Source organism: Schistocerca piceifrons, chromosome 2, assembly GCF_021461385.2.
Source record: "Schistocerca piceifrons isolate TAMUIC-IGC-003096 chromosome 2, iqSchPice1.1, whole genome shotgun sequence".
In the NCBI taxonomy this organism is placed as follows: Eukaryota; Metazoa; Arthropoda; class Insecta; order Orthoptera; family Acrididae; genus Schistocerca; species Schistocerca piceifrons.
In genome coordinates, this window is record NC_060139.1 from 340,966,294 (window position 1) to 340,983,723 (window position 17,430).

Genomic DNA, 17,430 nt, shown 5'->3' on the forward strand with positions numbered 1-17,430 from the left:
ACACACAACTTCCATCCAGCCCTTCTGAAGGTGAGCCTGGAAATACACACAACTAGTTTATGGTGACAAACAAATATTTCAAAAATTGATTGGTTGCAGTTTCATGTGTTTATAGTTACAAAAGAAGGATTTTAGAAACTCAATTTTACTGTGTTTTGTCGCAGTGGTGACGTAACTTCAGATTTAAGATTTCCTGTTGTCAAGTAGCACAATAACCAATTAATTATTTGCAGCCGCCGAACCGTGACAACAGGAGCTTACAGCAGAAGCTCGCTGTCGTATGAATGGAGATCTGCTACTACAAAGTAATATGGAAAAAGTTATATGTAAATAGATATTCAATAAATACAAATAATACAATAAAAGTGACAATAGGTCTGAAATCTTACTGAATGCTTTCTCAGAACATTATTTTGAGCAAATAGTTCATGAACCCACTCGGAGTGTAAGAGGTCGCGAAAGCACAGTTGATCTCTTAGCAATAAATAATCCTGAACAAATGAGGAGCATCATGACGGATATAGGAATTATTGACTAACGACGCGAATACCGTAACTCAAAATACGTCTATTTAAAAGAAGCAGATAAAAGCTCGCTTGATGGCTAAGAGACCGTCTCCTCTTCTTCCAGTTTGACTGTGTAAGCGCAGACAAGATGTGGTTTGATTTCAGACAAATAGTATCGACAGAAAGTGAGAGATACACACCAAGTAAATTAATAAGAAATGGTACTAATCCCCCATGGTACACTAAAGAGGTCATAACACTGTTGCAGAAGCAACGGAAAAAGCAAAATCCTCAAAGTTGGCAAAGTTTTACATAATCTAGAAATTTAGCGCAAGCCTCACTGCGAGATGTTGTTAATAGTTCCACAACCAAACTGTGTCTCGAAATCTGGCAGAAATTCCAAAGGGATTCTGGTCGTACTTAATTAAACCTGCGACGAGAAGCAAACAACGCTTTCGCTGCGCAATAACAATGGCATTGTTATTGATAATCATCATCAGTGTTCTACCCAAAAGGTAGGTTTTCATATGGTACTTCTCCAGGCTGTCCGGTCTTCTGCCATATTCTTCAGGTCTGCATAATTTCCTCTTCCCTTTATGCCGTCTATCATCTTGTATCTCCTTCTTCCTCTCATTCTTCTCCAACAAACAAATCCTTCCAAAGTATCTGCTAGCAAGCATTCCCTTCTCAATGAATGTCCCAACCAATTCTTTTTCCTTTCTCTTACAACCTTTAGCAGACATCTTCTCTCACCAACCCTTTCGAATACTCTTTCATTACTCACTCTTTCCATCCAGCTTATTCTCTCCATTCTCCTCCACATCCACATCTCAATTGCTTCTAACCTTTTTTCATCCGCTCGTCTCAGCGTCCATGTGTCTGCCCCATATAGTGACACACTCCAGACAAAACGTTTGCCAAGTCTTTTCCTTAGACCTTTATCTAATTTGCCACATAAGAGCCTCCTCTTTATGTTGAATGCCTCCTTCGCTATGGCAATACGAGTTTTCACCTCCTGGTCTTCAGTTATTGTGCTTCCAAGATATTTAAATGCACTTACTTGGCTAATGGTAGAATGTCCTATGTACTGATGACCATACTCTTTGTTTTTGCTGTATTTATTTGCATTCCATATTCCACATAAGCTTCATTCAGATCTTTCAGTATGTTATTCACTGTCCACTCACTTTCTGCCACTAATACCATGTCATCAGCAAATCTTATACATTCTATTCTCTTTCCACCAATACATATTCCTCTTTTCCCATTTAAGCCTTTCGCAATAATCTCTTCAAGGTATGCGTTAAACAACAGTGGGGAAAGGCAACAACCTTGCCTAACACCTCGTCCAATGCTGCTTCCTTCTGACATTTCATTTCCAATCCTTATCCTTACTTTCTGGTATAAATACAGATTCTGTATCAGTCGTCTCTCTTTCCAATCTACTCCTTTCCTCTTCAAAATATTCATCAGCTTGTTCCACTGAACTCTGTCAAAAGCCTTTTCTAAATCTATAAAAACAGCAAAGATTTCTCTACCTTTTTCCATATATCTTTCCCCTATAGTTCTTAACAGGCCAATAGCATGTGTTGTTCCTTTTACATTTCTAAATCCGAACTGCTCCTTTGCAATCCCTCTATCCAGCTTGCCATATAGCCTCCTATTCAACACTCTCAGCGAGACTTTAGCTGCATGAGAAATTAGACTGATGGTCCAATGTTCTTCACATTTTTTAGTGTTTCTCTTTTTCTCTGTTGGCATCATAACTGTTGCAAGAAAGTCCTCAAGCCATTCCCCTTTGTCATATATCTTGTTACAGAGGCAGAATATTTCTTTTCTTGCCTTGTTTCCCAGACTCTTCAGCAGTTCTGCTGGCAAATCATCAATTCCAAATGCCTTTCTATTCTTCATCTCCTTCAGCGCCTTTTCTACTTCTGCTTCCAAGATGGTGAATCTCTTTCCATTTTCCGGCACATATTGCTCCTCTTCAACCTTAATTTCGCTTTGAATTTCATCCCCCTTATACAGACATTCAATGTATTCTTGCCATCTGTTCAAAACCTCCTGTGGTTCTTCTGCTAGAGTACCATTCGCTCTTTATATTTCCATGTTATTCCTTTTTCTTTTACGTTCAAAAACTATCTCACTAGTCAGTCTACACATCATTTCATACTTTCCCTCTTTCTCCATTTTCTCTACTTCGTAGCATCTCTGTTTCATACATTTTCCCTTGCTTCTTCAGTTTCTCTTCTTAATTCATTATTCAGTTTCCTGTACCTCTTTTTGCCTCCTTCGGTTTCTACACTTTTCCACTTTCTCCGCTCTTCCATTTTTTTCGACATGTTTTCTGTTATCCATTCTTTCCTGGTGCTTTGGGATACTCTAATTCCTAGTACTTCTTTGGCAGAGTCCATGAGTCCTTCCTCATTGTTATCCATTTGTCAGTGACACTTTCATCAACACTACCTCTTTGCCATTTTTCCATAAATCTATTCCCCAAATCTGATGCCTTTCCTATCTCTTTGGATCTTTCTATGTTTAGTCTTTCCTTTGCTTTACCTCTCCAGACTTTTTTCAACTTCACTTGTATTTCTCCCATTATTAGGTTGTGGTCTGAATTTATATCCGCTCCTGGATAAGCTTTAGCTAAAACTTTTTTGTATCAGGATGTAGCCCAACTGATATCTTTCCCTACACTGGTAACAGTGCTACTAAAGCAGAGCAACTCCTTAACACGGTTTGAAATTCCTTCGCAAAAGAAGTAAATATTCCAGGATTTGAGTTAAGAACTACTGCCAACATGAGTAACTTAAAAGTAGATATCCATGAAGTAGCGAAGAAGCTTAAAAAGCTTAAAAAAGGCAAGGGTTCTGGTCCACATTGTATACTGAAAGTTTCCTTTAAAAATTACTTTTCGTTTGATTTGGTTTTAAACACGTACTGGCTTGACTGGTTGGTTGTAACTTTACTTTCTTAGCTTTGGGTGACTTTGTGCATTTTCAACTGCGAGAGAAACCAAATACATCAGCCTGCAAGAATACGTTTCTGGTACTGTTTTATAATCTTTCTAAAAAAAATGCGCAAGCCGATTAAATCCTGAACTGTACTATTAATCTCGTTAACTAAACAAATTGGTCTCTGTGCGTTAATGATCTGCCTAATAACGCTGTTCATGAAATGGTCCCTGCGTGTTGATAATTTTTGTAGCAAACTCGTCCTGAAATGAAAATATCTCTCCTCTCCGCTTGGAAACGCGGTGCTTGCTGCTCTCTGCGCCAGCTGAAAATTTCTAACCAAAGTTGCTTAGAGCGTAGTGCAATGCTCCATACAACAAGTAAGCTATACACCCATCATTGAGACACTCTTTAAACTAAAATGACGGGGATCGAGGATTCGGTGAAATATTTCTTTAACAAACTGTTTTAAAGGTATCTGATGTGTTATTCCTTGTATGTAATTCATCAACATTGACGAAGGGGAACATCGATACCAAAATCTTACTCTCACAAATATCAGACGAATATTTAATAAACATGAAAAATAGCTTACAGTGAAAATTACTCAATCTCTAATGAAAAATCTAAAGCTCCCTGATATAGATATCTCATTGAACAATGATTCTAAACTGTGCGTGACTGCAGGGACACTAAATAAAAAAATATTACCTTCGTTCATTTTCATACTCTTTCATAATCTCATTACATCTCATTTCATTCTAAATCTTTAGTCAAATCTTTCTACTCTGTTTCACTACATTCAAACACAAATCATTTTACTTAAACACAGATGCACTTAACGTCTTCTTCGCCACGAGTCTTCTGCTCGGCGTCTGTCTCACGCAGCGATAACAAAACAAGCACATCTTCCAGAGACACAACTACTCTGACCGAAGACTGCGCGCGAATAAAGCGATTCAAAATCGTCGCTTGGCGTTTGAGACATCCAAAATACGTACGAATTCCAGAAATGCAAATAACAACTTCTAATATACCTGCTTCAATACAAGTCAGACTCCTTTCAGAGTCACTTAGCAATCATATACAATCGCTCGCTCATAGAAAGATACGTATCCAAAGACTGAAAAGGTGCACAAGTCACACTTTACCTAAGAAAGGAAATAGGAATAACCCGCTGAATTACAGATCTTTTTCACTAACGTCGATCTGCGATAGGATTTTGGAACTGTGTTCGAACATTATGAATCACATCGAATAGGTTTATTGATAAATAATCAACGCGTATTCAGAAGATATCGTTCTTGTAAAACAAAACTCGCTCTTTATTCTCACCAAGTAATCAGTGCTTTCGGCGGGGGATGGTTTCAAATGATCCCGCCATTTACCGCCTTCCAAATTCATCATATGACCAAAAAAACTACAAAATGATGTAGACGAGGTACATGTATGGAGCGAAAAGTAGCAATTGTCTCTATACAATGAAAAGTTTAATGTCGTCCACATTAGTATCAAAAGCAGTCCGCTAAATTTCGATTACACGATAAATCACAAAATGTCTAAGGCCCGTAAAGTCAGCTAAATACTTACGGGCTACAATTACGAATAAATGAAATTGGAATGATCGCGTAGATAATGTTGTGGGGAAATAAAATCAAAGAATGGGATTTATTGGCAGAATTCTTAAAAAACGCAACACGTCTACTAAAGAGACTGCTTACACTACGCTTGTCCGTCCTCTTCTGTAGTATTGTTGTGCGGCGTGAGATCCGCATCAGATATGATTGGCGGAGGACATCGAAAAAATTCAAAGAAGGGCAGCTCGTTTTGCATTTTTCGCGAAATAGGTGAGAGAGTGCCATGGATATGGCACACGAATGGGGGTGGCAATCATTAAAACAAAGGCGCTTTCATTGAGGCAGGATCTTCTCATGAAATTTCAATCACTAACTTTCTCCTCAGTGTGTGAAAATATTTTCTGGCCCCCGCCCACATAAGGAGAAATTATAATAATAATAATAAATATAATAATAATAATAATATAAGAGAAATCAGAGCTCGCACAGGAAGATTTAAGTGTTCGCTTTTCGCTCGCGCTGTTCCGTAGTAGAACGGTAAGAAATAGCTTGAAGCTGGTTCGATGATCCCTCTGCCAACCACTTAATTGTGAATTGCAGAGTAATTATGTAGATACAGATGCCAAAAAGAGATGAGTTGGAACACAGCACAAAACGAAAAATTGTAAGACTGTGTTATTACAGCAGCCTCTTTTAAGCGCTAGGTGACAGACTTACACGTAACAAAAACAGTAAACGAAAGTGCAGAAACGGTCAGTATGACAATCAAAGTACATCTGCATTGTTGCTTAACGGAAGCATAAATCTGTACATGCCTTCTCAGATTAGTATGATCATTTTAATAGGATTCAGCTGTCTATTGAAGCATATTTCGTTACAACAGTTTTGGCAATAGCCTTCAGCGGGCGGTAAGCCGTCGGCACACGGACCGTACTGTCGAACGTTAACGTTGAGCGTGCCAAGTTCAACGTGCTGCTGAACGCTCAGGAACGATGCGACTTGAGCATACGGTACGTGGGCCCCAACGTGGTATACGCGATCGCAACGCACTCTAGCGGCAGTTGAGGGATGTTTCTAGTTCGTAAATAACACAGTTTACACAACGGGCGCGCGTAAAATTCCCACGTTAGCTCTATTAAAACGCACATTGTGGTGTCACCGCCAGACACCACACTTGCTAGGTGGTAGCTTTTAAATCGGCCGCGATCCGGTAGTATACGCCGGACCCGCGTGTCGCCACTGTCAGTGATAGCAGACCGAGCGCCACCACACGGCAAGCCTAGAGAGACGTACTGGCACTCGCCCCAGTTGTACAGCCGACGTTCATAGCTATGGTTCACTGACAACTACGCTCTCATTTGCCGAGACGATAGTCAGCATAGCCTTCAGCTACAATTGCTACGACCTAGCAAGGCGCCATAATCCTTTGCTATATATATTGCGGTTATAACATGTATCATCAAGAGCGATGTTCTACAATCTGGATTAAAGTTAAGTATTCCAGAAGCTACGTACTTTTCTTTATAGCATTCATTACGTATCCTGTTTCAGACCTCACGCCAGCCTGCGTGAGTTTAAGCGCGTTGCCTTTCGGCTTGCTCTCATGGTGTCTAGGCTGTCTTGCCTAGACACAACACACATTTCCTCCATCGTCCACGAAAGGGAAAGTAATATGTCCAATCAGTAAGGACACAGGCTTATAAAAGTTCCATTACAAACAGTGCGGTACAAATTTGGAATACTTCTCCGCATAAGATAAACATTGTTTCATCATTCCCACATTTTAGTAAACCCCCAAGGTCAGTCTTACTTGATCAATTTTCCTACCCAGTAGCAGAATCTTTCCAACATGTGAACTACGAAGCGTAAAAGAAAAAGGAGCAAAATATCTTTATACAAGTAGCGCAAGCTGTCCTGTAGATTAAGCCAATCGAACGAAGTCACTCCCCCCCAAAAAAGGTAAACTTATATTTACATAACATCAAATATTATAATATATACTTACATTAAACTAATAATAAAGTATGAGAACCTAATAAAAACGTGAAAGTTAGGAAAAAACAACTCTATATAGGACAGTGACGCTGATCATTACGCAAAACCAACAACACAGTCCTTGAAGCTAATCATACTATCTTGCGGCCTGCAGAAAATCTTAATCGTAGCTATGTTACCAATTTAAATTTAATTATAACAAATTGTACAGAGAACAATGCGTTTTGGGTGGATATTCAGTATGTCGCTGCCTTCAAATAGCCTACTCTCATAATACGAAATTTACAATAATTCTTTTGCCATGAATATGATGTTTCTCATTATTTTATTGGAACGAATCACAAAGTTAACAACAGGTTTTCGAGTGATTCTCAATTTGCTGATGCTCAAAAACTGCATATATACATTTAGGCTTGAAATTAATGCCAATATGGCGCCCCTCAACTCTGTACTGAAGGGAGACGGCGTGCGTGTGACGTAGGTGGCGTTGTGCCATCTAATTGGTCAACGGTCAGACGCACGCTCAGAATATCTGACATCCCAGATATTGCTCTGCACGTTCGGAAAGACTCCCGAACGTGCTGTTCCACGCTATGACGTCAGAGACTCGGCACGCTCAACGCTCAACGTTCGGATGCACGGTCTGTGTGCCGACGGTTTTACGTGGACGGGAAAGACCCCTGCAGAGACGTCCTCCATTGCTGCAGTGACGGTGGCCTTTCCCCGCCGGGTCACTGCTGCACGAGACATTAACTCAGTTCTGAGAGTCGCTGGCGCTAAGTGGCAGATGCTTGACGCTGGAAAACACCTCCCGTGGAGAGATGGCAACCGCCGGAAAGAACGCCTGCGAAATTTCAAAATTAATTTTCCCTCCTCCGTGGCTTGCGGTTGCGGCTGCATATTAAAAGCTGAAAATTCCGCCGAAGAGGTAGCTCTAGGGAGACGAGACGACGGAGTGGCTTTTCAAAGGCCCACGCTGGGATTAGGAAGACGTCAGCCGCAGAACTGTTAAAAACAGGGGCAGCCCCTGGGCGCGGCAAATGGCGCGACAGGCCGGAGTGAGAGAGCTGGGCGTCACTGCGAGGTAGCAGCTGAACTGCCGCAGCTCTGCAGGAATACACAAGAGGGACAGGATACGAACAGAAGGTCCCAGCAGGGCGTCTGTGCCTAGAGGAACTTCGGCATTAATCACTAAACCGACCTGTTCAGCCTTCCCGAGAGCATTTAAAGTTCCAACTTATCGATCGGTAAGAAAGAAAATCTATCGCAACTCACATTCATATACACCATATATTTGAAGCGTTGTTCTCTCACTTGATAAATTATACTCATCATAAAAATCCAAAGAATATACTTTAGAAACGTGTGTATTTCCGAGAGAAGTTTGAAGCGTTTCGAGTTCAGAGGGTCCCATTATCTGATGAACATTTTAACATAGTCACCTTCCAAAGACCGAGAGGTTTTTTTCCATGGTATGTTCTGTATGAGAAGCGTTGGTAGCTTTTATGGGTGTATATGAGGCAGTCCAAGTTGTGAATTCTTCCTTTATGGATGCACCCTTGATTTTTCTTTTTAGTCATTTATTTGCTGGATGTGTTCCAGTCTCTGTCTTCCTTCACAGTTTTTACCCTCTACAGCTCCCTCTAGTACCATGAAAGTTATTTCCTGACGCCTTAACATATGTTCCGTCATACTGTCCCTTTTCTTGTCAGTGTTTTACACATATTCCTTTTCTCTCTGAATCTGCGCAGAACCTCCTCATTCCTTACCTCACCAAACCCCTCATTTTCAATATTCGTCTGTAGTACGACATCTCAAATGCTTCGATTCTCTTCTGTTCCGGTTTTCCCACATTCCATGTTCACTAGCATACATTGCTGTGCCCCAAACGTACATTCTCAGAAATTTCTTCCTCTACCGAAAGATTTACAAAAATCATTTGACATGGTTAATTGGAAATTGTTATTCCGAACAATGAACGAAATAAATCTTGATTGGAGGGACAGCAGATTAATCTGTATAAAAGGCAGGAAACAGAGATAGAAGTGAGTGATGTGAAGAAGAAAGCAAAAACAAGGATGCCCATTATCACCATATTTGTTCAACTTATTTATTGAAAAAACCATTGAAAAATTGAAAGGAATGACCAAAGGAATTAACGGGGAACGAATACACTGTATCCGTTTTGCAGATGGTATAATAGTACTTGCTGACTCAGTAAAAGAGTTTATGTTGCTAAAATCTACCAATATCCTAAGAGAATTTAATCTAAAAATAAATAAGAAGAAAACAAAAATTATGGTAGTAGGGAAGACAAAAGAAAATGGTAAAGTTAATATTAAACTAGAAGATGATGTTCTAGAGCAGATTGAGAACTTCTGTTATTAGGGAACCACAATCAGTGACGACAATAAATGTATCACAGATATAAAGAGAAGAATAGCCTTGAAAATAGGAAAAAGTTTACCAAAACTTTTGTCTGGCGTGTCTTAACATACGGATGTGAAGCGTGGACTCTGTGAAAGGCAGAGAAAAAGAGACTGGAAGCAATGGAAATGTGGAAATGGAGAAGAATGACGAAAACAAGCTGGGTAGATAGAAAAAGTAATGAACAGGTCTTAAGAGAAGTGAATGAGAACAGAATGCTACTAAATTATATAGGAAGAAGAAAATAAAAAGTGATAGGGCACATAATGAGACACAACCAGTTCCTAAAGAACGTATTTGAAGGAAAAGTTTTAGGGAAAAAACCAAGAGGCAGGCGAAGAACAACGTATTTTAATAACGTCAAAGAAGATATGGGGATAAAATCGTATGAAGAATTGAAGAGGATGACAATGGAGAGAGGGACGTGGCTAAATCGACAAGGCATAGCCTTTAGTTTATGATGATGATGACCGAAAGGTTACGTAGTTGTAAAAGTGAATGAAGTCGCATTCCTTTGGTTTTCTTTGCATGTACTAAATCCTGGTGGGCAAATTTGTTAGTATTCATGGCAATGAATGATGATGTCTTAGCCGGACCAGAGTGTAAATCACAGACTTTTCCTGGGCGTCTCATGGTGATACTGGCGTGGCCAAGTTGACCGTCACAACCAACCCATGCCAATAAATAACATGTTATTAATAAATTTCACTTAAGTTGTATCACAGACTATAGCGGCTGATGGAATTACGAATAGATTGACTACAATCATACGTAGATTACATGCATATAAATTAAGAAGATCAAATTAATCTTCAAATTACTGCCAGAAATGAATTACGAGCGAAATTCTAAAAGAGGAAATATGTTGAAAAGTATAGGACTATCAAACTGTGATGTCCGAATAATTACGTGATTAAAGAAATCAATTTTATTAAAAATTCCAGTGAGGCACTTTGGAGAGGGAAACGTTTCCAGAATTAATTTTTGCTTTACAGCGGACTATGCCCTGCTTTGGAACTCCCTAGTAAATTAAAACATTAAACCAGAGTGGCAGTGGAACATGGGAACTTTGCCTTCCGCAGGCAAGTGCTGTACCTACCTTTAAAGCTTTACTTCCGCTAGCACGTCAGTTCATAGCTTTCATTGAGGTACCAACGGATGTAAAGCTGTAAGGGTGGATCGTGTGTCGTGCTTGGATAGCTCAGTTGCTATAAAACTTTCCTGCGAAAGGCGGAGGTCGTAGATTCGAGGCCGGGTCTGGCACACAGTTTAAATCTGCCAGGAAGTTTCAAATCAGTCCGCTGCAGAGTGAAAATTCATTCTGACATCAATCTCAGAGGCTGTGGCTAAGCCATGTCTCCGCTATATTCTTTCTTGAAGGGGAGCTAATGCAGCAAGGAATGCAGGAGAACTTTTGTGAGGATTAGAAGGTAGGAGATGAGGAATTAAAGGTGCGAGGCCGAGTGGTGAGAGCCTTGTCAGAATAGCTCAGTCGGCAGCAGTGTGTCGAGTACTGTGGGAATCAGCACCGACAAAACGAAAAAGGACTGAAGTTGGTTGGTTGCAGGATCCAAAATGATCTGTACAAAACTTGAAGATTAATATAAGACATTATTTCTACAAAGAAAAGAACCGTTACTCAAATTGTTGTGCTTCTGTGCCTCCTATGCGTTGTTACCTACGTAGAATATTTCTACTCACAGAATGCAGGCTAAGTATCGTCTTGTAATTACTCAGTACTGATGCTCTCAAAGTCTGTGACCGAACTGGGCCGACCAGCGATAGGCAGATGGTTAAATCAGCGTTGCAGGGGCCGCTGAACTCCGTCTTCCTGGAGGTGGGGTGCTGCCCACTCTTGCCATTGGCACGCGGGTCAGCGTCTTCTCGATGAGATTTCGGGGTGGGGACCGTCGGAAAAGAGGGTAGAGGTCGTTGGAGGTCGTCTTCCTGGTCCTGGGCAGCTTGGGGTATATGGGTATATGTGACTGTATTTCAAAAGAATTGGCCTATGTGTGACTCTCGAGGTGGAACATGTGCCAATGACGTCGCCATGCGTCTTGAAATAGGTGCGAACTCGACGGTCAACGTTCCAGTGAAATTAATATCTCGGCTTTTCTATAACCAGAGCATGGTACTGATGTAAACTGCTGTGGTCGTAATCCCAACGTTAACTAGAACAAGGCCAACATCCCACTTCAGTGAGGTGAAGACATCACACTTAACTCTGAAGATGTGTCTGGAAGACATAAAATACGCGAAGGCCGCCTTCAGTCTGGCTGCCATTGTCGCAGTGATGGGCAGAATCTGCGCGACAGGGGTACCGGGCTGCCAGGTATATACTGCCAAAAGTGAGCCTCTGGCACATTTTCAATGGGCATAGTAGTGGCTCTGTATGTTTGCCTGGATGCGTTGTAGTAGCACCCGAAAACTGATCGCCAAGGTATGGCGAATGTCTCGCGTTTGCACCATTCCAAGACAGTGGAGGTCGTCCACTGGTTGAAAGGAGGTTCTTTTTATATACATGTGGAAGAGAGAAAGTGACAAAACAAAGCTACAAGGGATGTGCCTCAAGCTCAGGGAAGAAACACGGATTACAGGGGAGTTTAACCAATACCCTGACGGTTAAACGCAAGAAAAAGCATATTCGCAAAAAGCATTCGGTATCGTAGCAAACGCTGCTATTTACAATGCGCAGTTGTCAGATAATGGTGAAAAACACGGGGATCTGGGTCATTCCCGCCTACATAGTGAACATAGTAACCCAAGAGCCAGACAATCGTGTTCGTTTTCGTCTGAGGAAAAAGGGTATGTCCTGATGTAGGAGAATGTCGTCTGGGAAAGCTGTTTCAGGCCCTCGAGTAAGGAAACCCAAGACGGCGGACCCAGAGCCAATGACCCCGTCCGCAAGCAACAAGCCTGCTAAGTAAGGTGTCAGTCTGATGACATTCCTCACACTGATCAGTCGGACGAAGGCCAATACGAAAAAGACGATCACCAGTAGGTATTAGACGGTGAATGACCTTATACCACGTTGAAACAATCTCCATCGGCAATACAGGAAGACTAAGATGAGACCAGACCGTTTTCCAAGACGTTGACGGGAAAGCAAGTTCAACAGAAAAAAGGGGACATGGTGCACCCCAACTGGGTAATAGCATGCGTCATAGAAAGTATATCAGCACCTAGGATACCGATAATTAGAATTCACGAATGTGCCGCAATTTAGGATTAATCCGTCCAACATCAAGAGGAGGGGTCAGGCAGACCGGCCGGAGGCGGGAAAGTAAACGAGAGGTAACTGAATGCGGAGACTGCGTACAGGTTAAAACATTGCGGCGGGCATATAAGATGGATGTCTTCATTTTGATATCGGAAAGACCCAATCCACCAAGCTTTCGAGCCCTGGGTCCGCAGCTCGTGGTCGTGCGGTAGCGTTCTCGCTTCTCACGCCCGGGTTCCCGGGTTCGATTCCCGGCGGGGTCAGGGATTTTCTCTGCCTCGTGATGACTTGGTGTTGTGTGATGTCCTTAGGTTAGATAGGTTTAAGTAGTTCTAAGTTCTAGGGGACTGATGACCATAGATGTTAAGTCCCATAGTGCTCAGAGCCATTTTCGAGCCCTGGCCACTACTTCATACCGGACACTAAAGATATGGCGGCGCCACAGGAAACGACCAGACAGCTGTTTCAGTCTGCGGGCCATCATCGCGGGAAGCGGGGAGACCTGCTCAGCGTAATATACTTTACTGAAGACATAGGTTTCTAAAACCCGTACCGTGTGAAGGAGGTTTAGGGAACGGCGTTCATGTTCAAGGATCGCCCCGTGAACACGACTCGTAACCTCACGCCAATTTAGGGTCACCGTTTTGATCGGATTGCGATCCACTAAGGTCGCTAAGGTCTTATGGCGATTAACGACCGTCGCCAAAGGAATGCTCGAATCCTCTCAACGACATGCATTTACTATCATTAATGCGAGCACCAGCAACACGACAAAATGAATCAAAGGTATCCTTAAGCCTCGGTATGTCCTCGACATGTCGTACTAAAACCGTGACGTCATCGGCGTACGCACGGACCGAAAAAAGGTTCCCCCAATATAGTCCAGCCACGTAATTGCATGGCGGGGCGGCGAAGTAAGGGCTCTAAGAACAAGACAAAGAGTGACATGGATAAGGGGCTTCCCTGGGGTAAACCCCGTCTGATCGATATCCTGGGGATAGGGTGACCGTTCACAATCACCGAGACACTGATACCGGTAAAAAGGCGAGTTAAGACCTGTCGAGCATCATTATTAAAGCCGACAGCAGCGATCACTCTCGTCAAAAAATCATGGCTGACACGATCAAACGCTTTTTGGAAATCAAGAAAAAGCAAAGCCCCTGGGATATTAGCGGCAGCCGCCACCGAAATTGCATCGCGACATTCGAGAAGTCAGTATCGTGCTTCCAGGCACACAGCTTTGGTGGGCGGCAATAATGGTATCGAGCAGCTTAGAGAGACGGATATTAATTGCTCGGGCGACAATTTTATAATCGAAGTTAAGGAGAGTAATAGGACGGAGGGAATCAATCTCAGAGCGACCTGTGGATTTCGGGACGAGGACCAGTTTACCTTCCTGAAAAGGAGCAGGAATTTAAGACTCCCTGCATCACTTCATTTACCATTGACGTTATGGTATCACCAATGAGTGGGCAAAATTGAATATAAAACTTCTTAGGAATACCATCTAATACAAGTGACTTGCAGGACTGAGATCCTGTAACAACATCACATGTATCATTCTTGTGAAAGAGACGCAGAAAGGCGTCATTTAATTGAGCAGTGAGGACGCGATGCAGCAAGGATGTAAAGTCGTCGAGAGAGTTTTCACCCGGGACATGGGTATCGTACAGATCAGTAAAACAGGTGTAAATAAAGTCAGAAATGTCACGGTGAGAGGTGAACATGCGGCCGTCAGCGGTTGTGAGGGAGGCAAGGCACACACGTTTCCGGCGCGCCCGTAAATGGACCAGATGGTATAGTGACATCAATTCGTCTTGTAAAAGGGAACGTGGTTGAGACCTCGTCTGCAGTCCTTCTATTTTAATGCGTTTGAGCTGCAGCAATTTGGCTTTGATGCCCTGTATATAAGTAACCCGTAGGGGAGCATTCGTAGCACTATCGTAGAGTACACGTAAGACCGAGTAATAAAATTCTTGCGTTCGTCGATCGTCTGTCACCTTTGCAGCTCCAAAACGCATGAGAGCCCTACGGATTCGTGGTTTAGCATTCAGTGTCCCCCATGCCACAATAGACGAGTACCGCTCCATAGTACGAGAAGAACGAACCCATACGTCCTCCAGGACGACACCAACAGAGGTATCTTGCAAATATGCAATATTGAGCCGAAACAATTTTACCGGTTGCCACTCGTAATTAAACATGACAACTACGGCGCAATGATCAGTAAAACAGGCTGGTATCACATCAGCATCCAGAAGTTGCCCACACAAGGAATCGTAAAGGTAAAAGCGATCGAGGCGACTGCTAGACGTGGGAGTAAACTACGTATGTCGCACAAGTGTAGGATAGCGAGAAACACGCACGTCACGCATGCGCAAGGAGCGCACCAGGTCGTCGAGTTCTTAACTGAAATTAAAATTAGGAGACTGATCCACCGGCCGTAGAACACAATTGAAAGCCCCACCTAAGATAATCTTTGTCGGGGATTTAGGAAACAGGCAAATGATTTATTCTTTATAGAAACTCGAACATGCGGTAGTACGACCTGTGCCAGAAAGGGCATAAAGAAGGAGTAAACTGAGATCACAAAACGTACACCTGATCCCCTTCCACTGTCGAGTACTTCGAAATCCATCAATGGAATGCCTTCCCTATAAATAAGGCAGTGCCCGTAGAAAGTTCGGAAGCTACACTAAAAAACCCAGAAGTGGAAAACTGATCGAATAAGACTTCCTGTAAAAAAACAACGTCTGCCCAGGCTGATATATAAACTATCGCAAAGTGGCGAGCCGAAGCCCAGAACATATTCTGTTAATATTCAGAGTAAGAAATATGTATGCTTGCGTGGAACTTCAACCCAGAAAGACGAATAAAGAACGGTAGATATCCGTCAGTTGAGGGAGCAACATACAAGTAACCATACCAGAATCGGTCGCCGAACCAGAGAGAGAAAAACTAGGAAACAGAACCCTCATCTACCCGCTGCTTTTTCTTCGGCCTTGATGCGGCCCTCTGTGGCTGTTTACGGATTCTACTGCGGCTCCACGGCGCCGACGCAGCTGCGTTCGGCCGCGTGGGAGCAACATGTAGGTATTCCGTTTCAGATTGCGAGGGAGAGGCCTCTACATCCCACTCGTACGCAGACATGGGTTCACGGAGGGACGGTTGGTTGTAACGCCGGAAATGCATATCCTCCTATTTCCATCTATTGCACTGCAAATTTTTTTTCTTATTTTGTTACCTGAAGATATAACATTTCTGTGTTTTTGTATATTGTAATTGTTTTACTATTTGTATATATATGCATTTATGTCGATGTATAATTGGTTTGTTTTGTGAATATTATTTGTATTTATACGCTGGGTCTGGCCTAGGGAAAACTATGCTATCGAACGAATACATCGATAGGTCGTGTGGAGAACCAAAGTGTTTAGGATCTTTGGTAGTGTTAACTTTGTCGCGTGGAACGCGGGCAGAGGGGGAGTCTGGCTGGGGTGGTGCAGTGGAGCAGGTGTGTTGTGACGCTCCCGCGAGTTGCCGCGCTTTCGGGGTTGGGCAGCATGTAATTGCGCTCGACTTGCTATGATAGCTTCTGACACGGTGTCGCGGACGAGAAGCATTAGCTGGCGCACATCAAGAGCCCGTTTCGCCTGGTGACCGTGTCGAGAAGAAGGCGCGCCAACATCCAGCTTCTGCAACAGCGACGGCCGACAATGAGTGACTGTCGCCACCTCCTCGATCGACGGCTTCAAACCTTCAATCAACCAACAAGGAAGACTGGAAGCACGTATAGTTTTAGAACTGTATGGCAGACCTCAGCTTTTCAAACTGTTCCATTTTCGTAACTATAATTACAGCAACTTAGCATGAACATTTGTTGCTCAATGTCCCAATTGCATTACCAAGCAGGGTCCCTTCCTTTTCCGGAATGAACTCGAGTGTCGTTGAAATTCAAACGCCAGCATTAAAGTAAAAGCATTCGATTTCACTGCTTTAATTTCAAAGTTCAGTTAAGGTATTCATAGCTGGCTACAATATTTAGATTACACAAGCACAAATTAAGAGTGCGAGTTTTGTTTGCATATTTTAGCTTACCTGTGACTCCAGCTCAGCTTGGTACGTACTAAACTTTACTATTGTTAATTGTTCAGAATCATTTAATTCAAGTTCAAAGTTAAATCTCTTATTTCTAAATTGCGTAGATTCAAGTAGCTTTTGAAATGATTGTTGAGGTAGTCCAAGACTAACCGTATTTTACTGAATTTAGATGTGCTTCAGAAAGAAAGCTCACTATTAACTTCAGTCACTAAATTAACTTTCGATTTTCCGGTTTTATTAATTCTTTTGCTAAATTAAGTCAGAGTGTAGCGAAAGTTATTACTTCTGACAAACTTTCAGTTTTCACACTACACGTGTCAACCTTCAGTTGCCACGCTTCTAGAGCTAATTATATGTGTAATAACCTTTCTTTTTCAGTTACTATAGTAATTGTCCATAGGACTGGCGACCGTAATTTCCCCCAAATCTCAAATATTTAATTACCGCTAGTTAATTGTTAACGTAACGGCCGCACATTTACTTTCTTTATTAACTTCACCCCTTTTCAAAATTAATTTCCACCAGTTTCATTTGCATTTTTCCTTTCATTTAGATGTAACCCTTTCCTCCCTCTTTACCGACAGATTAACTTCGGTGACGATTGCTTTTCCCAAATTTCCATTAGGTACACGCGGTTTAATTTTTCACTG